Below are 25,854 nucleotides of genomic sequence, written 5' to 3'. Positions count from 1 at the left end.
GGAGAAGAAATATCTGAAGCTACAGAAGCAAATGAGTAATGGGAAAACAGGACCAGACTGCATCAAAATAGCAACAGAATATTTGTTATTCATAAGGATTCACAATTTATCCACAGTGAAATAATTGAGCAGCACCAGTTGGGCTGAAGGAATTATATTCTCTGTCTTTGGTGAGTCAGGGTGACTTATAGTTTATCCCTTGAGTAAATGAACACATCCTTGAGGAATCAGTTCATAATTTGTATCTTCCAGTTCTTCAAACTCTTCAATTATGATTTAGTTCATCTGATATGGAAGATTCTTCTCAGACAGTCTCTTCACTAACAATCAAATTAGGTAAACTGAGTCTAATGATCTCAATTACTCACAACAATATGGGCCAGGTACAGTAGATAAAAATCAAATCAGTATCAAATTCAAACATTTCAATTACATCCCCAGCTTTACCTTATACCAACCAAACTGTACAAAGATCTTCTAACAAGGTACAAAATGGACTGGTTCAGATTGCTTTTTTTCCCTATGTTTCATCCATTAGTAGAAGTGATGATAAACCAAGAAATATGGAACTAGCAGCAGGAAAAGCCAAAGGTCTGGATGTGTTCAATATATTTCTTCATGATGCCTCTTTGTCAGACTTGTATTCTGTTTTCCAAATTCCTCATCTATTTTCTCTTTCTGTCCAGAAGCTCTGTAGTATACTTCAATTGCACAAGCATTTCCATTCTTTTCTCCTATAAATTTCACCCAAATACCTTCAATCATACCCCTCCTTGATTTCCAGATTTCTTCATGAGGGTAGAACTTCTTAATTATAATACTGTCCCATATCTTTATCTATTCTGTTTCTTTCATTTAAGCTATACCTCTTCAGAGCTATAGCCCAGTCATAGGTTTCATGCCACTAGTTTTCAGTGATACCTATAAAGTCAAATTTTCCTCTTTGCATTAGGATTTCTAATTTGTTTTGTTGGTTGCCTGAACCTTCAGCATCTCTCTATAGATTTTTGAGAATATAAGTTTTAACACTCTTCTTTAATTTAATCTCCTGTGAATTTCTGGGTGTCTCAGTTATTCCTCTTCTTCCTTCTTTGTGACTACTGTCCATAGTATTTAATTTGGATGATGTAGAGAGGCAGTCATTCTCCATTTCCATCTTTTTTTAACTTAAAGCATTTGGTTTATGTTTAAATGATAAGATATATGTGCCTATTTTAAAAGATGATATCTATAAGTATATGCATGTATATGTATGCATATATGTACACATATATGTATATGAGTGTACACACACACACACATATATATATATCTACATACATACATACATATGGGCTGTTTTCTATATGAGGCATTCTGGAGGACTGGCACCTTGGTCTGAGTGCAGGGCTGTTCATCTACCTTTGGTGTCCACCTGATTCATACCCAACCTGTGACAACAAGAAGCTGTAACCTGAGCAGCAGGCACATCCAATAAACCATTTTGGCAGATAGATTAAACCAGGTTGAAGGTAGCCAACAGGCCTCAAACCCACTGGTAAGTCAGGAGGATGATTACCCCAAGCATATGAATATTTTCCTTGGTGGAATAAGTAGATAAGAACAATTTGTAACAATGGCCATGAAGGCAGCTGAAACATGTGTTATGGAATCCTTAGAGCTTGTAAGGTATCAGACACCAAATTCGTCCACTGCATCCTGGGCCATTGCCAAAGTCATCCTGATTTTTGCCTTGCCACTAGACTTTGATGACTCAGGAAAAGTAAATGAAGCTGACAACTTTATTCAACCCTCACTTAAATTCAATTCATGCACAAGTCAAGACTTCATGATGTCATTGGTTCTCTTTGAAAATGAAGGATAAACAATAACATATATGTATATACATATGCATTATATATAATATATGTATGCAATACATATGTATATATGCATATATGTGCATACACGCTTGTGTATATGTACATATGTGTTGTGTGTATATATTTCAGAAATTCAAATTCCTTTCCCTGATACTATCTCCTGAGTGGGGTATTAAATTCTTTTTTTCTTCTTATATATGATGTTCCTTAAGAGGAACACTGAGAAAAATAGTAAGAACAACCTCTACCTCTACCTCTATGATCGTCAGTTTGTTGGTTATGACTTCATAATTATTGGCAATGGTTTCTGGTTTCTCCTGAAAGTGTAATGTGTGCCCACATTATTAAATTTGGTAGTTGTCATTGATTTTGGAGATTTTCTATTATATCATGTCCACATGCCTCAGAAGGAGAACATATTGCTCTATGATCACTATCTCGTTGAAAGTCTCAGTACCTTTCAAAGAAGAATCAAGTACTAACTCTTCTCTTCTTCCTCTCACCTGGATTGTATAAAACTATTCATGTGTAATTGTTTGTCTTTGTAATTCTATGTTTTAATTTATGCATTTAAAAATTATTCTGGAGAGTATATAGGCTTCATCTGACTAGCAAAAGGACACAAGAAAGTTTAAGAACGTTACTTAGAGCATGGAGAGTTTTCATGGAATCCTTTCAGTCTTCTAGCAGAGATACTTGGAACACAGAAAATAGTCTATCTTCTATAATAGAAACACAAACATTGCATAGTCAAAGGAACTCACTTCAAAATTATTCCTATTCCCCTAAATGATAGGAAGATTTTTAGCCTTGTTTCTTTGAAAAAATTGTGGGAGCCTATACATTAACCATAAATATCTCTTTGAAACTTTTGCAAACACTGCACTTCTAAAACCCCACTCAGATTCCTTTCCCTTGTCCCCACTATTCATCCTAGCTACACAGGCATACCCATTCACTTTTCTGTTCTTTTCTTTTCTTTTTCTTTTTTTTTTTTACCAATTTTAATACCCACCAATCTACTCTCTCAATTGGCTTAACCCTTAAATAATTCTATTTATAACCACATTCTCTTTCTTAAGTTCACCTCTTCATATGATATTCCCTAATCTGTTTTTATCCTCATTAATCCACCTTAATCCTTTATTGTCATTCTTATTTTTTTCTTAATACTATTTTTCAGCCTTGTGCTAGAAATTTAACCAGTCCAGTTTGCCTGGACATGGCAAATGCTTTCCTTCAAATTTACTGCAGTTTCTTCCAAATTTTACTAAATATATTATTTTTCCAAATTTGCCTTTGCATGTGTTTCACTAATCTGAACATTTCTGTCCTTTAAATAATCTCCTCCTTCTTCTTTAGGTAAGGCTTTCTCCCTTCTTCTTTTTCTTCTTTTATAATCCCCCCCCCCCCATATCCATCCCTCAGGAAGCCTTGTTTCCAGTTTGGACTTTAAAAAGTTGTTGGATAATGACCTTATTATATATACATACTGATTGCTATTTTGATTGCTTTTCCCTTGTCACTCATATTGTTTCTCTTTTTATCATAAACATTTCACCTTTGAGACCTTTCCATCTCTCTTGGTTTGACTTATTCTATAGATTTTTATACCATGCTGTTGTCTTTATTCTTTTTTCTGAATGCTTTGAAATCCACTTATCTCAAATCTTGGCTTATTATCAATTTATTCCGGCTTTCTTCTCTTTTATCACAAACTGAGGTAGAGTGATCAGCCATCCTATGATTCCCATCATTTCTATTCCTTTATTTACCTTCTTTTTGAACAGTATCATTGTTTTAAAACTAATATTCAGCCACTAAAGTGATATTCCTAAAGTACCGATTTGATGAGATCACATCCTTTCCTTACTTAATACATTCCAATGGCTCCCTGTTCACTCAAGATCAAATACGAAATATTCTGCTTGGTATTCAAAAACCTTCATTACTTAACCAGAAGTATGGGACTTGCAAACTTGAGGTCACCTGTGTCCTTGAGGTCACAGGTTTTCCAGCCCTGACCCATTTCCTAACTTTCCAGTTTCCTTAAAACTTACTTCCCTCCTTGTACTCACTAATTCAATGACAATGATCTTCTTATTGATCCATGAACCATACACTCCATATCTCAGCTCTGAACAATTTCTCTGGCTGTGCCTATTGCCTGGAATTCACTCCCTCCTAATCTCTCCTGACTGTATTCTGACTTCCTTAAAAGCTCAACCAAAATCTCATCTCCTCCAGAAAGATTTTTCCACCCCTTTCCTCTTCTAGTGCTTTCCATCTCTTAATGATTTGCTATTCATCATGTATATGTATATATATATATACATATATGTGTGCATATGCAAACATATATATGTATGCATATACATACATATGCATAATTTCTTTGTTGCCTGTCTCATTAGTTTGTGAGCTTTTGGATTGCAAAAGCTTTCTCTACGCCCAGAACTTAGCACAACTGCTACTGCATCATAGGTGCTTAATACATGTTTATTGATTGATTGATCAACTGATTGAAGGCAAGTCAAGAATTTACCAGAATCTCTGCTATTAGATGAGAGAGACAAAAATTAATATCTAGACAAATGAATTTTTCCATAATTTCTACATCATATTTCCATGAAACATTTATGATTCGTTTTCTGAATTTCTAATCAATTTCTTTCTTTGTGTCTGCATTAAAATCTGATCAAATGTTATTTTTGGCATTGTCTGCATTGATTTTTAACTAAATGCTCTTACCCATGCTTTTTTCGTGAATTCCCTTATTTCTTCATAGGATGATATTGGTAACATAAAATTATATTAGCATCTTCCATATTTAGCATCTTTTAAATTTTTATAAGTATGCCTCTCCTGGGCCACAGTGTAGGCTATCAACTCAACGAAAATTAGAGCAATCACATTAAAGCTATTCTGCAGTTTCAGCTCAGGTGTATCAGCTTGGCAAAGATGCATTATCTTATTACACAAAATTTCAGAAATAAGTATGAGGCCAAATTGTTCTTATCATATTAGTTCATCATGCTTCTTAGTATACTTTATGCATCTGAGAGGAAGGTTTTAGTTGCTGACTTGAATTTTTTTCTCCTGGGGATTTCTGGTCATCTCTATTGCTATTCTTGCAATTTACTTTATGTCATACTCATAATGGTACATATATAAAATCCCTCCCCACTTTTTAGTTTAAATCAATCAACAATAATTAATTTTCAAAATTTAATTTTTTTCCAATTAATAAACACCTATTTTCTTTTCTTCTCATTAACCTCCTCCTAAATGAACATAAAAGTATCAAAGAAAAATACCTTCATAACAAACATACTTTACCAATCTAAGCAAATTTCCTCTTTAGTCATATGCAAAAATTCATTTCATTCTTCATATTAAGCCCACCCCTTGTCTTTCTGGGAGATTGGTAGCATGATCCATTCACAGTCATAGAGAGTCATAATTTAATATTTCACAGATCAGACTTTTAAAATCTTTCAGACTTATCTGTCTTTAAAATGTTGATTTCATCATACCACAAAGCATTATTCTATTTTGTTAACTTTCATCACTTCATAGAGGTCTTTTCCATTTCCTTTGAAACTATCCATTTCATCATTTCTTATGATATGAAAATATTTTGTTATATGCTTGTGCTATAATTTCTTTAAATATGTCCTGAATTATATATCCCCTTAGCTACCAGTGTTTTCCTGATACAAAAAAATTAAGTAGGGGAGGAGCCAAGACGGTGGAGTAGAAAGACACACATATGCTAGCTCCAAAACCCACAGCCCATAAAATACCTGTAAAGAAGAACTCCCAACAAATTTGGGAGCAGCAGAAGCCACACAATGACAGAGCAGAGGAGATTTCTGTTCCAGAGAGACCTGAAAACCTGAGGCAAAAGGTCCATCATGCACCAAACCTGGAGCAGAGCCCAGCCCTGTCTTTGCCCCAGGACACTGAGAGGAGCAGATGCAGCAGGCTTCAGGGACAGAATCACCAGCAGCCATGCAGGTCCCTCCACCCACAGGTGCCAAAGCTCAGTGAGAGGGTCTCTTTGGATGGTCGAGAGGGGGAGTGGGGTGTCCCCATAACTCAGGCCCCCTCGGGAGGCAGCAGCAGAGGCAGCGGCAGACAGGGGATCCCAAAGCAGGCAGGAGCTCAGATCCATTGTTGAAGGTCTCCACATAAACCCCCTGAGGGAACTGAGGCCCTTGTGGTGGCCTTGCCCCTGCCTGAACACCTGAACTGAATCTCACACTGAATAGCAGCCCTGCCCCCACCCAAAGCCCTGAGGCTGGGAAGCAGCATTTGAATCTCAGACCCCAACCGCTGGCTGGGCGGATTTGGAGGTGAGGTGGGTGTGGACAGGACACTCAGAAGTCAAGTCACTTGCTGGGAAAATGCCCAGAAAAGGGAAAAAAAATAAGACTGTAGAAGGCTACTTTCTTGGTGAACAGGTATCTCCTCCCTTCCTTTCAGATGAGGAAGAACAATGTTTGCCATCAAGGAAAGACACAGAAGTCAAGGCTTCTGTATCCCAAACATCCACAATAAATATTCCATGGTCTCAGGCCATGGAAGAGCTCAAAAAGGATTTTGAAAATTAAATTAGAGAGGTGGAGGAAAAACTGGGAAGAGAAATGAGAGAGATGCAAGAAAAGCATAAAAAGCAGGTCAACATCTTGCTAAGGAGACCCAAAAAAATGCTGAAGAAAATAACACCTTGAAAAATAGGCTAACTCAATTGGAAAAGAGGTTCAAAAAGCGAATGAGGAGAAGAATGCTTTAAAAAGCAGAATTAGCCAAATGGAAAAGGAGGTTCAAAAGCTCACTGAAGAAAATAGTTTTTTCAAAATTAGAATGGAGCAGATGGATGCTAATGACTTTATGAGAAACCAAGAAATCACAAAACAAAACCAAAGGAATGAAAAAATGGAAGATCATGTGAAATATCTCATTGGAAAAACAACTGACCATGAACATAGATCCAGGAGAGACAATTTAAAAATTATAGGACTATCTGAAAGCCATGATCCAAAAAAGAGCCTAGGCATCACCTTTCATGAAATTATCAAGGAAAACTGCCCTGATATTCTAAAACCAGAGGGCAAAATAAGTATTCAAGGAATCCACCAATCACCACCTGAAAGAGATCCAAAAAGAGAAACTCCTAGGAACATTGTGGCCAAATTCCAGAGTTCCCAGGTCAAGGAGAAAATATTGCAAGCAGCTAGAAAGAAACAATTCAAGTATTGTGGAAATACAATGAGGATAACACAGGATCTAGCAGCTTCTACATTAAGGGATCGAAGGGCATGGAATAAGATATTCCAGAAGTCAAAGGAACTAGGACTAAAACCAAGAATCACCTACCCAGCAAAACTGAGTATAATACTTCAGGGGAAAAATGGTCTTTCAATGAAATCAAGGACTTTCAAGCATTCTTGATGACAATACCAGAGCTGAAAAGAAAATTTGACTTTCAAACACAAGAATGAAGAGAAGCATGAAAAGGTGAACAGCAAAGAGAAGTTATAAGGGACTTTCCTAAAGTTGAACTGTTTATATTCCTACATGGAAAGACAATATTTGTAACTCTTGAAACTTTTCAATATCTGGGTAGTTGGTGGGATTACATACACACACACACACACACATATGCACGCATGCACACACACACAGACAGAGAGCACAGAGTGAATGGAATAGGATGGGATCATATCTTGCAAAATATGAAATTAAGGTGTGAGATAGAAATATATTGGAAGGAGAAAGGGAGAAATGGAATGGAGCAAATTATCTCTCATAAAAGAGGCAGGCAAAAAACTTTTTAGTGGAGGGAAAAAGAGGGGAGGTGAGAGAAAAACATGAAGTTTACTCTCATCACACTTGACTCAAGGAAGGAACAAAATACACACTCATTTTGGTATGAAAACCTATCTTACAATACAGGAAAGCAGCGGAGAAGGGGATAAGCAGGGTGGGGAGATGATGGAAGGAAGGGCAACGGGAGGAGGGAGCAATCTGAAGTCAACACTTGGGGTGGGACAGGATCAAAAGAGAGAATAGAAGCAATGTGGGACAGGATAGGATGGAGGGAAATATAGTTAGTCTTACACAACACAACTATTATGGAAGTCATTTGCAAAACTACACAGATATGGTCTATATTGAATTGCTTGCCTTCCCAAAGAGAAAGTGTGGGGAGGGAGGGATGAAGAGAAGTTGGAACTCAAAATTATAGGAACAACTGTTGAGTACTGTTCTTGCTACTAGGAAATAAGAAATACAGGTAATGGGGTACAGAAATTTATCTGGCCCTACAGGACAAAAGAGAAGATGGGGACAAGGGAAGGGAAGGATGATAGAAGAGAGGGCAGATTGGTGACAGGGGAAATCGGAATGCTCAGTATTTTGGGGTGGGGGAGGGAACAAATGGGGAGAAAATTTGGAACCCAAAATTTTGTGAAAATGAATGTTAAAAGTTAAATAAATAAATTTAAAAAAATTAAGTATAAATGTTTTGTGCATAAAATCGTTTCCCTCTTATTTTTTTCTATTTGGGGGATATTGTCCTGGTAGTGATATGACTGGAGCAAAGGATCCACACTAAAGTCATTTTAGGGTCATGGTTGTAAGTTGCTTTCCAGAATGGATGAACCAGTTCAGTTTCATTAGTAGTGAACTAATTGGTTTATTTTCCCACAGCCCCTCCAACATTTGCTATTTTCCTTTTCTGGGTACCTTTGACAATCTGATGTATTTAAGTTGGAACCTCAAAATTGCTTTAAGTTGCATTCTTCTAATCATCACTGATTTGGAGCATTTGTATATTGCTTATGCTAGTTTTTCTTTCTTCCTGGCAAGCAGCCTGTCCATATCCATTGCCCATTCATCTAATGGGAAGTGACCTTATCATAAATTTGAACCAGTGTCTTGTATAGCGATATTTGCTACAAAAATATTTCTCCCAGTTAAATATTTCCCTTCCAATTTTAGCTGCATTTGTTTTCATCCAAAAATCTTTTTTTTTTAATTTTAATCTAATCAAAATTGTCAGTTTCATCTTCTGTGATTTCCTCTACCCCTTGTTTGGTCATTAATTCTTTCTCTATTCATAGAACTGAAAAGTAATTTCTTCTTCTGTCCATAAATTTGCTCATTGTATTACCTTTCAAATGTGTGCTGTATCCATTTGGAATCTATCTTAGTATAAAGTATCAGATTCTGGCCCATGCCTACTTTCTGCCAGATTGCTTTCCATTTTCCCCACTAATTTGTTAGAACATTGAAAAACAAACATTCAATAATGTAATACAATCTATGTAACAGAAACTGTTTGATTTTCTGGGGCTTTAAAGACAAAATATGGAAAAATTCTTCGCCTCAAAGAGCTTACATTCTGTGAGGGAGATGCCATACATACATGCATGCATACATACATACAAATACAGAAAAAATAATGCAAGGTGGTTTTAGGAGGGAAAATGCTAGCAGTTGGAAAAACAAAATTAAATTTTCATGACATTTTTACATTTTTCAGATGCTGTTCATCCATAGCCAGGAGTCTGTCATTTTTGTATTTTAAGTTATGATCTGGAAATTATATACATACATATATATTTAAAACCTATGTTTTGAGTAGAAAAAGGATGGTGGAGTATAAGCAGAGACCTGCTTGAGCTCTTCCCCGAAATCCTCAAAAAGCCTGTAAAAATGACTTTAAACAAATTCTAGAGCAGCAGAAACCACAAAATGACAGACTGAAGCAAATTTCCAGCCCAAGACAATGTGGAAAGTCAACAGAAAGGGTCTGGAAACAAAGGGTAGTACCATGTGGTCTGTGCCAACACAAATGGGACTGGGGCAGGCCTTAGGAGACTGAATCACTGGGAGCTGTGGCAGTTCCCAGATTTCCCAACCCACAAATGCCAAAGAGAGCTTGGAAGATCAGCGGTAAAGATCTCTCACCTGGTTAAGAGAGGAGTATGGTCTGACCCCAGCCCCATCCTCAGAGCGGCAGCAGCCATTGCCTCAGCAGGTGCTTCTGGAGCCCTCCACTTAACAAAGACCTCAAAAGTTAAGTAATTTTCTGGAAAAATGACACATCAGGGGAAAAAGTTAGACTGTACAATCTTACCTTCATGGCAAAAAGATATTTTCTTACATTGAGGAGGAAGATCAAAACATACAACCAGAAGACAACAAAATCAAAGCTCCCGGAAAGTCTCCAAGAAAAATACAAATTGGTCACAGGTCATGGAAGAGCTCAATTAAAAATCAAGTAAGTGAAGTAGAGGGAAAGAGAAATGAGAGTGATGCAAGAAAATCATGAAAAATGAGTCAATAGCTTGCTAAAGAAGACCCTAAAAATGTTGAAGAAAATAATACCATAATACTTTTAAAATTAGACTAGCCCAAATGGCAAAAGAGGTCCAAAAAGCCAATGAGGGTATATGTTCCTCCTTCCAGTGTTACCTTGTACATTCCTATTAGAATATAATGCTTTGTAAATACCTGTAAATGCACCTTGAATATAAGCTGATTGAAGACAGACTATTTAATTTTAATCTTTGTATTCATAAACTAGGACCATAATGGGTATATAGTAGATACTTCAATATGCTTGTTGATTGCTTTTTTCCCCCAGTAGTTCCTGACATTCTTAACCCTAATAAGAATTACAACTATCCCAGCAAACATTTCTTTAAAAAGTATATAATAATTTAAAAAAAAGAAAACACAATTTGTTTGTTTCAAAGATAGAGGCAGAGATGGTTACAGAAAGGGTCCTTTTCTTAATTGTTTATGCCCAATGAATTATCAAGGAACCCAGGAAGTATAAGCAGTAATTATATAACGTGAGAAAATAGCAGGGAACTCTATTGTTTCTAGCAATATCTTTGTTATCCCTCTACTCCCTATATGCAGAAGAAGAAAAAATGCTTCCATACCCATCAACCCCAAATCCTCCCATAAAACAACCTGCAATTATTTCCACACAGAACCTCACAATTCCTGGTTTATCTCCTGTAAGACCTCATGTCAAATCATTTGGCGCCAGAAGAAAGACCATTGAATTGAGTCTTTTCTTTCAATTGCCAATGATTCATTATGCAACCTTAGGAGAGTGAGTTTACCTCTGATCTCACTTATTTTTTTTCATTTAAAGATTGTCGAAGTTGAACTAAATGAATTCTAATATGCTTTCTTTCTTTGACCTTGAGTCATTCTGCCACTGATTATAGATTGATCTCAGAACTAATCTATTCTGTTCTGTAAAACATGAGAAATACTTTTGCTTCTCAAAAAGAAAAATTTGGAGTTAAGATTATCATCACTAGCAGTATTTTAACAGAAAAATTCTATTGTTATGCTAAGAGATTTGTAACTTTCCATGTAAGAATTGAATGGGAACTGGGAGGTCTGCTTTCCCTTTCAGCAATCATCTTCCTCTCCATTTATTTTTTAATACTGATTTTTTTAAAGTCATCTACCTAGTCAGTACTATTTCACTTCGCAATTAACACAGAGACACCTCTGTAATACATAATATTTTTAAAAAGAAAAAGAGATGGAGAAGAAAAAAACAGCAAAACTAAGTAAATATATTGAAAATAAGACCACTTACCTCTACTTTGGGACAGTAGGAGCTTTATTCTCATATCTTTATTGTGGCCATATTTGGTCTTTGTAATTCTGAAATAATAGTTTTTAGCTGTCCTTGGATTTTTTTTTACATTATTGTAGTCATATATTTTGATTCCTTTGATTCCTTGCTTCACTCTGCACAAGTTCATTTAAGTTACACTTATTATTAATTAATATTGTAAATTAATATTATCATCATTATTAGTCATGTTGTATTTAACATGTTTATCATTTTATGCTATGGTATTATTGTATTATGCCCACATAACCAAAATTATATACTTTATCTTTTTGGAACTGCCTCTAACCCTTATTTGATGAAGAATATATATTTTATGCATAGCTACGAAAAGAATAGGAACTACTTGTCTTTTAAATTTTTGTTGTATGATCTTTAAAATTATAAAGTCGTGTATCTACTTCTAATTTATTATGGAATATAACATAAAATCTTCTAAGCTTTACTTATTCCTGACTGCTTTTAAGTTTTTCCAACAGTTTTTTTGAAATAAAAAAATCCTTTCCTAAATAATTTATGTTTTCAGCTTTCTTGAACACTGAATTGAATTTCATTTTAATTCTTCTTTGTTGACTCCATTGCAGCGATCTACTTTTCTCTCTTTCAATGAATACAAAATAGTTTTGATGATTGCTACTTTTTTACTTAATGGTATTCTAATTGCATGTGAAGATAATTTTCACCATACATTTTTATAAGATTTTGAGTTCCAAATTTTTCTTCCTTCTTTCTTCTCTTCCCTGCTCTCTTTCCCCTACCCCCCAACAAGCAAACAATCTAACATAATGTATTTCAATGCCCAGTTGTTGCAGATTTCATGCCAAATATTTTATTTTTTGCAAAGACGTGAGGTGTGACCATTATGTGAAGTTTTAAAAATTGTGCTGGTATTCCTTAAAATCATTTATTACCAAACTGTATCACCAGTAGATGAACTCTATGATTTAAGTAGTACACAAAGATGCAAGTCTTACCATATCACCAGACTTACTCATGGCAGCTTTGCCTGCCTGCCTGCTCCCATTGAACCTATAGCTCTTTATTGGGTTGAGGGACAATACTGTTAGCATTTCAGTGCTCAAAACAAACCATGCAAGCTGTCTTTCTGACGTGTACAGACAATGTTCCTATGCTGAGAATTCTAGGCTGAGGGCTTGCAATGTATGAGAGATAAATGCATATCTATATGCCACTGGTGAATACATTACTGCTATATATACCATTTAATTGGCCCTGATGAGCAGAATCATATCATGTGACAAATACTCGATCAAAGGTTTTTTTTTCTTTTCTAAATTTTTAAAATTAACAACCAGAATTTAAAAACAAAAACAATAGAAAAAAACACCTTGAATTTTTAATGGTAAAAACTAAAACTACTGGTGAGGTCTTGTGTCTGTATCTGTGATACATGTAGCCCCTCATCAGGGGACAAAGCCCAAGATGATGCCTGTCTGTATTCATGTAAGTATGTACATGACTAAGAAGAATCAGAGATGGAAATCATCAATAGCAGAAGTCAGCAAAAACATCTTATCAGGCAATATCAAATCGCTCTGCTCTTTTCCTCTTCTTTGCCTCTCTGTCCTCTGTGGTTCCAGTCCCAATTGAACTTGTGACAATCCCAAATCATTCCTCTTTTTCAGCTTCTCATCATCCTCACTCTTCTTAGAGACTGAGGAGACATTCAAATAACATCATGGAACCCTTTCCTTTAACTTATCCATGTTAACCATAGGTTTGGTGTTTGGTGATAAACTTTTTGCTGAAACTGAAAAAATGCCAAATTGAGCTGCATGGGCAGCTTTCTTGCTCAATAAGCTCACAGATACATTGAATCACTCAGCTCTTTTCTGCATCCTCTCAGTCTGTGGTATTTCAGACGTGATTTTCACTACCTTCCCTGCTGCTACATCAGTAATTTTCTCTGGAGGTTCTTCCTCTTTGATAGGTATTTCTACTGGCTTTGATTCTTTTTCCTCTGTTTCATCTACCAAATATCATCTTCATTGGCCTTCTCTTCAGCATGTTCTTCAAGATAAGTCTGGACTCTATTGATGAGATCTTGCTTAATTCCTTCGGTCCCCAGGCCCTGTGCAAGACATTCCTACTTTAACTCAGCAAGTTTTTTTTTTTTCCACCACTTTGGTTTGGCTTCTGAACCTTTGGATGCTATGGAATGGTTTGTCCTGGAGTGTTGGGTGGCTCCAGGGCCAGGCTGGGATACTGCAAAGATGCCCCACTGGGTATCTGGCCTGGGGGAACCTGAAAGATTCAGCTGAAGAAATCTTGAAAGTCAGCAACTGAAGCTGGAGGGGGACATCTAGAGTGGTTCTCTGTCACCCTCCAGGACCAGGAACCGTGGGCCCAAATGAAATGTGATAGGGGACTCGTTGGGTATTCAGGGAAATCCCCACACACTGGCACTCAGTTCATTATGTGATATCATATACTTTTCCATCCATCATGGCAAAATAAGTGATTTTGAGGCCCAATATGTTTGACCTTGCCCAGAAGTCACCCTCCTCAGCAGGATGCATCTTGTTACACTCAGCACAGCATTGAACATATTGAGACTCTCAATCCATTTCAAACCTCCTGTGCTTCCCTTGACACAAGCTGCACATCATAGTATTCATGGCCTCCTTGAGTTCATTCTGCAGCTTGAGCAGATATTCATTCACCGACCTACTCAGCTCACTCTCTGCCATCCATTTCATCTCATGCTACTTCCATCTCTCAGGATTACTGACAATATTCCAGGCAGTTCACAACACCTTGAAGGCCTCTTCAGCTTTGGGGTGGTGGTTCTTGTCAGGATTAACCATCACTGCCAGCTGCCTATATGCCTTCTTCAGTTCCATATCCAATGCCATGGTTTCTACCCCTAGCACCTGGAAGGGGTTTAACTCACCTTCTGTGTTTCCAGCCATAGCCAAGAATCAAGACACCTCCTCTCTAGGTTGGTAGCATTGCCCACTAGATGTGGGCCCATCCCCTTCCTTGTTGGTCCTCTGCTTGGTCTAGGATACCTCCAGCCAACACTTCTGCATCAGCCCCACCAACTGTTGCCATGTCCTGTTTTCTTTGAGATAAGTCTAACATCAGTGCATAGCAGATGAATCCAGCCTGGAGAAGAGCCAGGTGGCCTGAGCCCACCAGTCCAATTGGTCTCCCATGTACACCAAGTCTCTCCAGGTCAGCTGAAGACAACCCAACAGTAAGGCTAAAACCAAGAGTAGCACAGCACACAAGAGTCATAATAGGTGGCAAAAAAACCCTGCACCACAGCAAAGTCCCCGGCATAGACACAGGAATCCCATCTTAGCCACTTCCCCCATTGCCAACCCTGCTCCCTACCTATACTCAAAGCAGGTTCAAATCACCACCTTTCAGATGTCTACAAGAATAGGTAACTCTAGAAAACTCTCCAAGACTAAAGTTTGCAGATAAGTTCCCCACCTGCATTAGTCAAGAGAATTTCCCTATCCAGGAGATTTCTATAACAATGAAGTAACAGATCCAATCCCTTGCATTCTTATTATAAACATAATAATAAGGCCCTTAAGTGAAGGCTCTTATCACCTCATGCCCATATTACTGCAATAGTCTACTGGCGGACTACGTGCCTCAGATTTATCCCAGATCAAACCTTTGCCCCGTTTAGTCATTAATATGATTTTCTTAACACACAGATCCAGTCATGTCTCCCTCCGAACCAATAAACTCCAGTGGTTTCCTATTGCCTTTAAAATCAAATAAAGGATGATCTGTTTGACATTCAAAACCCTTTACAAGCTAATTTTCTCCGACCTTTCCAGCATTCCTACATTTAACTCATTAATATGTAATCCTTGATTCAGTAACATCAGTTTCTTGAATGTTCATGAAAAAGATACTATCTTTTGCAACAGGATTTGCTCTGGAAGTCTCCCATGCCTGGAGCATTCTCCCTCCTCTGTTCTGACTACTGTTCTCCCTGGATCTCAGTCCTCACTAAAATCTCTCCTTCTACAGGAAACCTTCCCAACATTTCCTGATTCCGTGTCTTCCCTCTGTATTTACCTTTATTTATTTCTAATGTAGCTTGCCTTCTCTATTTTGTTTTGCATGTTGTCTCCCCCATTGTACCGTAAGTTCTCTGAGGAAGGGGCCTGGGTTTTGCCTTTTTGAATTCCCAGAACTTAGCATAGTGCCTGGAATATAATAGGAACTTAATAAGTGTTTATTTTTTGGTTAATTAATAATGCTGCTTTCAGAAATAATGTATCATCATAATGCTGACACCAAGACAAAATCTGAATTTCAAGAAGCTTTCATTTGAATGGTGTAGACAACACGCATATATAGAGAGAGTATATGTGAAAGAGATACATGTTCACATAGGAGTGACTGATAATTGTGGGGACCAGAAATGTCCTCAAAGAGAAGTTATGTGCTTAGTTTTGAAGGAAAGTGAAGATTTTAAAATGAAGTAGGGTGGAAGGGAGTCTATTGCATGCATAGGATAAAGTCACTGAAATGAAAGAACAGTCAAGACTCATTCAGAACAAGGAGTACAAATTCAAATGAGAATGAACAGGGAAATTCAGTTATTCATTGTTCAAAGGCACAGATGGACTATTATGCCTGAAGTCCAGTGTAGCTGAACCATAGAAAGCATGTCATTGAGCAACATCTAATAAAACTAGAAAGACAGGTTGTGACCAGGTTTTGAAGAACTACAAATAACAAAATCGTGAAATTTATATCTGATCTTCAAGGTAATAGGGAGTTCCTGGAGTTTATTAAGGGTTAAAATTAAAACTTTTTTCAGCCATTAGAACAGAATAAACCCCAGGTCCAAAGGGTGGGACCTGAAATGAACCAGAGTCATAGTACAGTTTACAAATATTAAAAATGCATATATTGCCTTCAGAAGAAGCTTGCAAGCTGGAATAATGAAACAATGTTCAAGTCTGTTCAGAAAGGAGGTAGAAAGAATGAGATATTTATACATTCAGATGGGAAGTAGGAGCCTTGGTAGGAAATATCTGTTATTGCAATAAGTCATAAAGCAGAATTTTGCTGGTCTTTAGGTAACCAGGATGTTTTCTTTTTTTTCTCTGAACTGGTCAAGACTGGTTTCAGCAGTTGTAGGAAGTTTTGAGTTCAGCTTAAGTTTACTTTGCGCAAGATCACTGGTTTGCTAAACAGTCCAAGGCATCAGAAATCCTCCTGATTGACTAGTTTTTGTGCTACTTCATTGGCTGGCTCCCCTGTGAAAAAGGGAAACTCGAGCATATTTAATTGGTTAGTATATGCATTACAGAATGTGTGTCCATATCAACAGGAGGAGTGGCACAGTGAGATCTGCACTTTAGATGACTTTATGAAGGATGGATTGAACCTGGAAGGGACTTGAGGCAGGGAGAACAAGTACAAGGTTATCTTGTAACTGTCTAGGCAAAAAGTAATGAGGAACTGAAATAGTGCTATGTGGGTGAAGATAAGGACTCAATGCAATTAATATTACAGACTTCAAAACAACATCCAGCAATTGATTGGATTTGTCAAAGTGAGTGAAAATACTGATGTTAAGAATGTGTATTCCTGTATAGGTGGTGGTGTACTCAACAGAAATAGGGAAATTCAGAAGAACGTTCTGTTTAGGGGAAAGGGTAATGATTTCTGTTTTGGAAATGTTAGATTTGAGACTTTTATGGGACCTCAAGTTTAATATGTTCAGTATATAGTTGGTGTCTTGGTAGTAGAACTTGGGAGACAGACTATTGAGACATAGATCTGGGAGTCATCTGCAAAGAGATTATAATTAAATACATGGGACCTGATGTGGTAAGCAAGAGAGCATAAAAAAAGGCTCCAAGCCATAACCCTAGAGTTGTTGGTAGTTCACTCACACAGTTAGGAGACAGCTAAAGAAAATGTCAACTTTTTTCTCATCTGAACTCCATGTATAATTTCCAAATCATAATACCACTTATGAAATTGTGTTTTCACAAATTCTGCCTTCTCAGAGTATCAGAAAGAATCACTTACCTCCAACAATTTTTTAGTCTTACTAGATTTAGTGGGATTAAGAAAATATTTTAATTTACCAGTAACAAAGTCTTTAACCAGTAAAAAAAAGTCTAAATTTTACTTGTTTACAATCAAAGTAAGCCTAAATACTGTAATTATCACTTAAAATGAAAACAAAATGGTATTTTTGATGCAAACGCATATTTTCTTAGCTCATGAAGTTGCAAAAGTGGAGAGAAGAGGTGAAGATGAGAAGGAAAATCAAAATTGCAATACCAGTAGAAATTCCTCAGACCTATAGCTTAGGTGTGAGCTCAAATTCTATTTCCTGAGTGTCTGGTTGCTGTTACAGCAAACTGAAAATGAAGCTCAAAAATTTTGTCATTTTTGTCAAGTCAAATAAAAAAATATATATCACCATACTCTCAGAAAAATATTCTATTTTCAATTCATCTTCTAAGTTAAATAAAAGTTAGATATTTTTGAATGGAACAAGGAGACAAAGGTGGAGACATAAAAAGTGGGAAACATGGATAGAGGGAAAGAGGGAGAGAGAATATTTGATAGTCTTACTGACTAGTTTTAGAGAATCATTTAACCTTAGTTCTTTACTATAATGCAAATAAGAATAATGGATGTTATTTCTCTTTCAGCAATATTGTCAGAAAGTTGGACAACAGTTGAAATGTTTCAAGAATTTTAGAAGAGAAATGTTATAGAAACCTATATCATAATAATTGTTGACATTTATGTATCACTTTATGTTTTACAAAGGGCTTTATGAATATTACTTTCAGGCTCAAATTTTCTCCAGAGCTCCAAGCCTTCATTTTTAAGTATACATGATACTTTCTCATAGGCATTCCAGAATCACTTTAAATTTCACATGTCCAAAACTGAATCTGTTATGCCCCTTCTCAATATCCCCTCTCTCTCTCCCAAAAGCAAACCACCAACCACACAATTACTATTTTTTCTATTTCTTTTACTGGAGCTTCCATTCCCCTAAGATCTAATGCTTGGACTTTCGGAGTTATATATGGTCGATTCTAACCTCTCCTCCATGCTTCTTCTCCAATCTGATGTTAGTTGATCAAAATTGGTTATCTGTTTTCTTAGTAGCAAATCTCCACCTGTTCTGCTACTTATTCTTTTGAATACATATAATCTCTTGACTATCACTGTCCAATGTATCTAATAAGCCACACCCATACTTTACATTCCACCCTAGGTATATTCTTGTCATCTCCTCTGCCTACTACAATACCCACCATACTATTGGGCCTTACCATATACCCTGAAACATCACCCTCTGGATCAGAGACCATGCCCCAGGGAACTTAACTTTCTTCATTCTGGATCTCCCATCTTGGGACCCATACTGTTCTGAATGATGCATTTATCACATGACTCTTTTCAGGTAGTCAGTCTCAACAATGATTTATATTTCTCCTTTCCATCATCAATTCAATGCTGATATTGCTACTGGAAAGGGAATATTATCTATCCTACACTGCAACTCACCATCACTATAGTTTCCCAAAGTAAAACATCCTCCCTAGCAACCATTTCTCCTCATGTGTAGTTTCTACCTATTAGAATATAAGGTCTTGGAGGCCAGAATTTGTTTTATTTTATTATCCCTCCTATGTAACACAGTCCTTGGCACATATTAATTTCATAATAAATCCCATTTTTATTATAAGTAATAAATCAGGTCTGAGTTCTGTATTCAATTTTAGAATGATAAAATCCTAGAATTTAGAGCTCAGTCAAAATCTCATATTTTACAGATGACTATGCAAAGAACCAGAGAGGTTATATGACATATATTCATATAGAAAGTTATAAGTGGAAAGTGGAAGAATCAGTTTTTGACCACCCTTTAGATATTTACAGAAATCATAAAAATATTGATTTGGTGGTTGCTTGTGAACAGTTATGCAGAATAAGCAATTCCAGTAGAGCTTTATTTTCTTAGTCAAATTGTATTGCGTAGCGATTCCAGAGGAGAAAACTCCAAATGCAATACTTGTAGCATGAAGACTTTAATTTTTTCTGTGGGAAATAGTTCTCTAAATCCCATGTATATTTTTAATTTTTCTTTCTTTTGTTATTCAAATAGTGGTAGTTAATACTCCATCCATCCCAAGTGCAAAGTATTTTAATTGATGAAATATATGTATATGATTTTACAAATTAATGGACCAAAAGCATACACTGGAAGCACTGTCACAAGAAAGAGCTGTATCTTCATATTCTCTACAAAATTGACATTCTCTGTCCCACCAAGTATCTCTGAAAACTCCCAACAATTCACCAGTCTTTCAAAGGTAGTTAAAAAAGCTAAAAGATCAAAATTTCATCCCTGTGCCTAGAACTCTTCAAGATTTATACCTTAACCTGTCTCCTTCAGTCTAAGTAATGATATCTTCTCTGTCTCCCTCCCTCCCTCTGTCTCTGTCTCTCACTTTCTCTCTCCTCCTTTCCCCTCCCCATCCACAGGTCCCTGTAAACATTTCCTGCCTTTTACTTGATTAAACTTGAAATTTCAAGAATAAGAACAATCAGACCCACAAACAGACAAACAAATCAATTGACTTAAACGTCTCTAAGAGGCCTAATTTTAAAGATTATTAGCAACATCTTCCTCCTCCTAATCATAAATAATATAAAATAAAGATAAATCGTATAGTTTAAGGTTTAGAAAAAATAATTCATCAGTATATTAGAGTTGCAATTTTAAAAAAGAAGACTTAACCATTGGATTTGTAAGAAATTTTCTAAGAATGGACATTTTGCTTAAAGCAACAAAATGGCCCTTTGAAAGACTTAAAAAATTAGTTATTTTCCTGTAATACAAAAAAGAGAAAGAAATGGTGGCTGATACTACATGCTTTGATTTGACTGATCTTTATCTTCCTCTTCTTTTGAAACGGTATTTTTTTTCACTAAAACGGTAACTGAAGCTGAACTCTACATCTTGAGGAATTCTAAATAATTGCGAACCATTCTTATAGCCAAAGTGTACTTACTCAAGGCCATGGGGAAAAGAGATTTATGTAAACCAAAATCAAAGGCCTTTTAAAATTCCCCATCTTTGCTTGTATAGTTTAATCCACCATTTGATCTTGCTTTTCTTTCTAGATAGATATTCATGTTCACACCCTCAATAAATGAAGGAATGAAAATAAATTTGCTAAAGTTTTACTATGTGCCAAGCTCTATAATTGAGGGATATAATATATAAGGAAAAAAATATTTTCAAGGTAAATGGATAAGCCTGAACATCCTAAGAATGAAGTGATAGATTAGAGGGCAAGGCCCAGAGGTTCTTAGTCATGTAATAGTACTAGGCATATAAAGGCCTAGAGGAGACATATAAGGTTTAGAGTATGTTTGAAGTCAGTCTTAGGGTAAATGATAAAATTTGATGGTCCTCTCTCTGTAATAGAAGGGATAGAGATGATGACTGATTACCTTCCAAGCTGTGTGAGCAGCCAAATAGCCCAGATGAAGAGCCCCGCAGGAGGCGGGGGAAGGTTGTTGAAGGGGGAATGAAAGAAGGGGACATGCTCCAGTTGTAGTGGATCTTCTTGCCATCCAGCCATCCCAAAATGATTCTAAGACAATATGGGGCCAGGAAAAATGGTAGAGGGGTAGAAGGTAAAGGAGTCAAAGGGGAAAAGGCCACCTACTAATTTCTTATTCTAAGACAACCTTCACATCACTATGAAACTAATTTGTCTTTTGGTTTTTCCTCTGCCTAAATCAAACAAATATATCAGTATTAGTCTAGTAGATAAAGTTCAAACTACTTTGATTAGGATTCAAGTCCCCCTAAAATCTAAGGCCACCATCTCTTTTCAGTCTCATCTGCTCTTATTTTTCCCCTTACATGTGCTATACACCAACCTGCCTATCTCCTGAGTATGAAATGTGCTTGTTTATTTATGGATCTTTGTTCACGTTCCTTCCTATGCTGAGATGCTCTCACCCCCATTCTTCATTCTGTAAAGAATTCTTTATGCAGTAGCAGCTTCATAACCCTTTTTTATAGACCTAAATTTACTCCATACTGTGAAAGGTGCATTTACTTGTTTGTTAGTGAAGAAGTTCTGTAAAATACAGACACTAGAAGGCTTCCTCATAAAATGGAAGTACCAGAAAGGCATATTTCGTCACTGTAAAATGGGGGAAAAAAGCCTAGCTCCAAATGAAAGGTGTCTAAAAGTTAAAGTGCCTTGGACGGTGGTGAATTTTTCATCATTGGAGGTCTGAGTGGAGAATGTCAGGTAAATGATTCATGTTCAGGAACAGATTGGACCAGAATTTCTGTGAGATCCCTTTCCATTTAGATTCCAGAATTCTGTGTGCTGTTCATGCTTATGAGGCCCATCCCAGTATGATCCTATAAGCACATTATACTCATCTGTCTATGTTTGCTTGTGTTCCTCCTATCAGTAATTACTTGCCTAGAGAATTATACTGATATGAGTCATCATTGGTATGTGTTTTTTTTATATGTATAGGTAGAAATCTTTTTACTTTCTTACCCTGTGCAAACCTCATTAGTATGTTTACATGAGTCCTTCACTGATCATTCAGTAGGCTACAGATTTTGTTGTACTGTTTACAATAATTTAGAGGTGCTAATGAGTTTTAGTGCAACCATCTAGAATTTGACTCTTTTGAATTTGGGAAGCATTTTGTTTAGAACTTAAGGTTATTTATTTTTTTTCTTTTTTAAATAATATTTTTCCCGATTCTGAATTCCACATTTTTCTCTCCCTGACTTTCTCCTTTCCCCCTCTTGTGAGAATGCAAGCAATTTGATACAGGTTATACAGATGCTATCATGTAAAACTTATTTCCATAGTAGTCATAGTTGTGTAAGAAGAAACAGACCAAAAAGGGAGAAAAACCATGAAAAAAAATAAAGTAAGTGAAAAAATTATGTTTCAGTCTGCATTTAGAGATAATCAGTTCTTTATCTGAATGTGGATAGCATTTTCTTTCATGAGTCCTTTATATTTTTCTTGGTTTACTGTGTTGCTAAGAGCTGAGTCATTCATAGCTGATCATCATACAATGCTGCTGAGATTGTGTACAATGTTTTCCTGCTTCTGCTCATTTCACTTTGCATCAGTTTGTACAAGCCTTTCCAGTTTTTTTACCTGAAATATGCCTGTTCATCATTTCTCATTACACAATGATACTCCATTATATTCATATACTACAACTTGTTCAGTCAAATCCTGAACTGAGGGGCATCCCTTCAGTTTCTAATAGGTTACCACTATGAAAAGAATGCTATAAATTTTTTTGCACATATAGATCGTTTTCCTTTTTTTATGATCTCTAGTAGATTGATCTATTAGATATGATCTACTAGATCAAATCTAGTAGTGATATTGCTGGATCAAAGAGTATGAACAATCTTGGTGTCCTTTGGGCATATTTCCAGATTACACTCCAGAATGGTTGGATCAGTTCAAAACTACACCAACGGGTCATTGGTGTGCCAATTTTCCCACATTCTTTCTAACATACAGCTATATTAGCAAATCTGATAGATGTTAGGTGGTATGTTAAAGTTGTTTTAATTTACAGTTCTCTAATCAAAAGTGATTAAAAGCACTTCTTCATATGACTATAGATAACTTTGATCTCTTCACCTGAAAAATGCCTGCTCATATCATTTGACCATTTATCTATTGGGGAATGGTTTGTACTCATTAATTTAATTCAGAGTTTTATATGTTTGAGAAATGAGGGCTTTATGAGAATTACTTGCTGTAAAGGTTGGTTCCCAGTTTTGTGCTTCTCTTTTTTTTTTTGAAACTTTAATTAATTAATTAATTTTTAGTTTTCAACATTCATTTCCACAAGATTTTGAGTTCTAAATTATTTCCCCACCTCTCCCCTTCCCGCACTCCAAGACACCATGCATTCTGATTACCTCTTCCCTCAATCTGCCCTACTTTCTATTACACCTCTCCCTTCCTTTATCCCCATCTTTTCTTGTTTATTGTAGGGCAAGAAAGATTTCTGTACCCCATTACCTTTATTTCTTATTTCCCAGTTGCATGCAAAAACAATTCTCAACATTTGTTACTAAACTATGAGTTCCAACTTCTCTCCCTTCCTCCCTCTTAACCCCACTGAGAAGGTAACAATTCAATACAATCCATACATGTGTAGTCATGCAAAAGACTTCCATAATAGTTAGGCTGTGAAAGATTAACTATATTTCCCTCCATCCTATTCTGCCCCCCATTTATTCTATTCTCTCTTTTGACTTTGTCCCTCCCCAAAAGTATTTACTCCCTCCTCCCATTTGTCTTCCCTTCTATCATCACCCTCACCCCACTTATTCTCTTCTCCCCTATTTTTCTGTAGTATAAGATAGATTTTCATAGCAAATTGAGTGAGCATGTTATTCCCTTCTTGAGCCAAATGTGGAGAGAGTAAGTTTCACTTTTTCCCTCTCACCTCCTTCCTTATATATTCCTTTGAAAAAAACTTTTCCTTGCCTCTTTTATGAGAGATAATTTGACCTATTCCACTTCTCCCTTTTTCCTCTCAATATATTCCTCTCTCACCCCTTAATTTTATTTTTTAGATATCATCTCTATCTATCTATCTATCTATCTATCTATCTATCTATCTATCTATCTATCTATCTATCTATCTATCTATCTATCTATCTGTGAATGTGTATGTATGTATAATCCCTCCCACTACCCACATACTGGAAAAAGTTTCAAGAGTTACAAATATTATCTTTCCATATAGGAATGTAAACAGTTCAACTTTAGTAAGTCCCTTATGATTTCTCTTTCCTGTTTACCTTCTCATGCTTCTCCTGATTCTTGTGTTTGAAAGGCAAATTTTCTATTCAGTTCTTGTCTTTTCATCAAGAATGCTTGAAAGTCCTCTGTTTTGCTGAAAGACCATTCCCTGCCCTCCACCCCCCTGGGAGTATTAAACTCAGTTTTGCTGGGTAGGTGATTCTTGTTTTTAATCCTAGTTCTTTTGACTTCTGGAATATCGTATTCCAGGCCATTTGATCCCTTAATGTAGAAGCTGCTAGATCTTGTGTTATCCTGACTGTATTTCCACAATGCTAGCATTGTTTCTTTCTGGCTGCTTGAAATATTTTCTCCTTGACCTGGGAACTCTGGAATTTCGTTACAATATTCCCAGGAGTTTTCATTTTGGGATCTCTTCCAGGAGATGATCAGTCGATTCTTTCAATATTTATTTTATCCTCAGGCTCTAGAATATCAGGACAGTTTTCCTGGATAATTTCATGAACGAAGATGTCTAGACCCTTTTTTTTTGATCATGTCTTTCAGGTAGTCCCATAATTTTTAAATTGTCTCTCCTGATTCTATTTTCAAGGTCTGTTGTTTTTCCAATGAGATATTTCACATTGTCTTCTATTTTTTCGTTCTTTTGGTTTTGTTTCATTATTTCTTGGTTTCTCATAAAATCATTAGCTTCCATCTGCTCCATTTTAATTTGTAAAGAACTGCTTTCTTCAGTGAGCTTTTGAATCTCCTTTTTCCACTTGTCAAATTCTGTTTTTTAAAGCCTTCTTCTCCTTATTGGCTTTTTGGACCTCTTATGCCATTTGGGTTATTCTATTTTTAAAAGTGTTATTTCTTCAACATTTTTTGTGTCTCCTGTAGCTAGCTGTTGACTTGCTTTTCATGATTTTCTTGCTTCTCTCTCATTTCTCTTCCCAATATTTCCTCCACCTCCCTTACTTGACTTTCAAAATCCTTTTTGAGCTATTCCATGGCCTGAGACAATCGCATATTTTTTGGAAGTTTTGGTTGTAGAAGTCTTGACTTTTTTTTGTCATCCTCTGATGGTATGCATTGTTCTTCCTTATCCAAAAGAATGGAAGAAAATACCTTTTCACCAAGAAAGTAAGCTTCTTTAGCCTTATGCTTTCCCCTTTTTTGGGCATTTTCCCAGCCAGTTGCTTTACTTTTGAGTCCTTTGTCAAGTGGAGGGTATACTCTTGGGACCTGTAAGTTCTCAGTTCCTTCAAGGTGGCACAATTGAGGGAGAGGAGTTTATTCCTCTCCTGGCCTGCACTCTGGTCTGGGAGCAACCTCAAGCACCCTTCTGGTAAGGATTCTGCTAGTAAAATCTCCTCTACACAACTGCCTCCAGCTCTGCATGCCAGCACTCCTACTCAGCCCAGGACAGCTACTCAGGGCTGAAACCCAGATCACTGGCTCAATTCTCCTAGGGTCTTTAGGCTGAGGGTTCCAA

At 36.5% G+C, this 25,854-nt stretch overlaps 1 pseudogene; it reads right to left on the bottom strand.

The window, feature by feature from the left end:
• Positions 1 to 13,077: 13,077 nt before the first annotated feature.
• LOC140502404 (dnaJ homolog subfamily C member 14 pseudogene) lies at positions 13,078 to 14,792 on the bottom strand (annotated as a pseudogene).
• Between the last annotated feature and the right edge of the window lie 11,062 nt (positions 14,793 to 25,854).

The sequence above is a fragment of the Notamacropus eugenii genome, chromosome 4 (genome assembly GCF_028372415.1).
Source record: "Notamacropus eugenii isolate mMacEug1 chromosome 4, mMacEug1.pri_v2, whole genome shotgun sequence".
Classification (NCBI taxonomy): domain Eukaryota; kingdom Metazoa; phylum Chordata; class Mammalia; order Diprotodontia; family Macropodidae; genus Notamacropus; species Notamacropus eugenii.
This window is presented reverse-complemented; position numbering and strand designations above follow the sequence as displayed.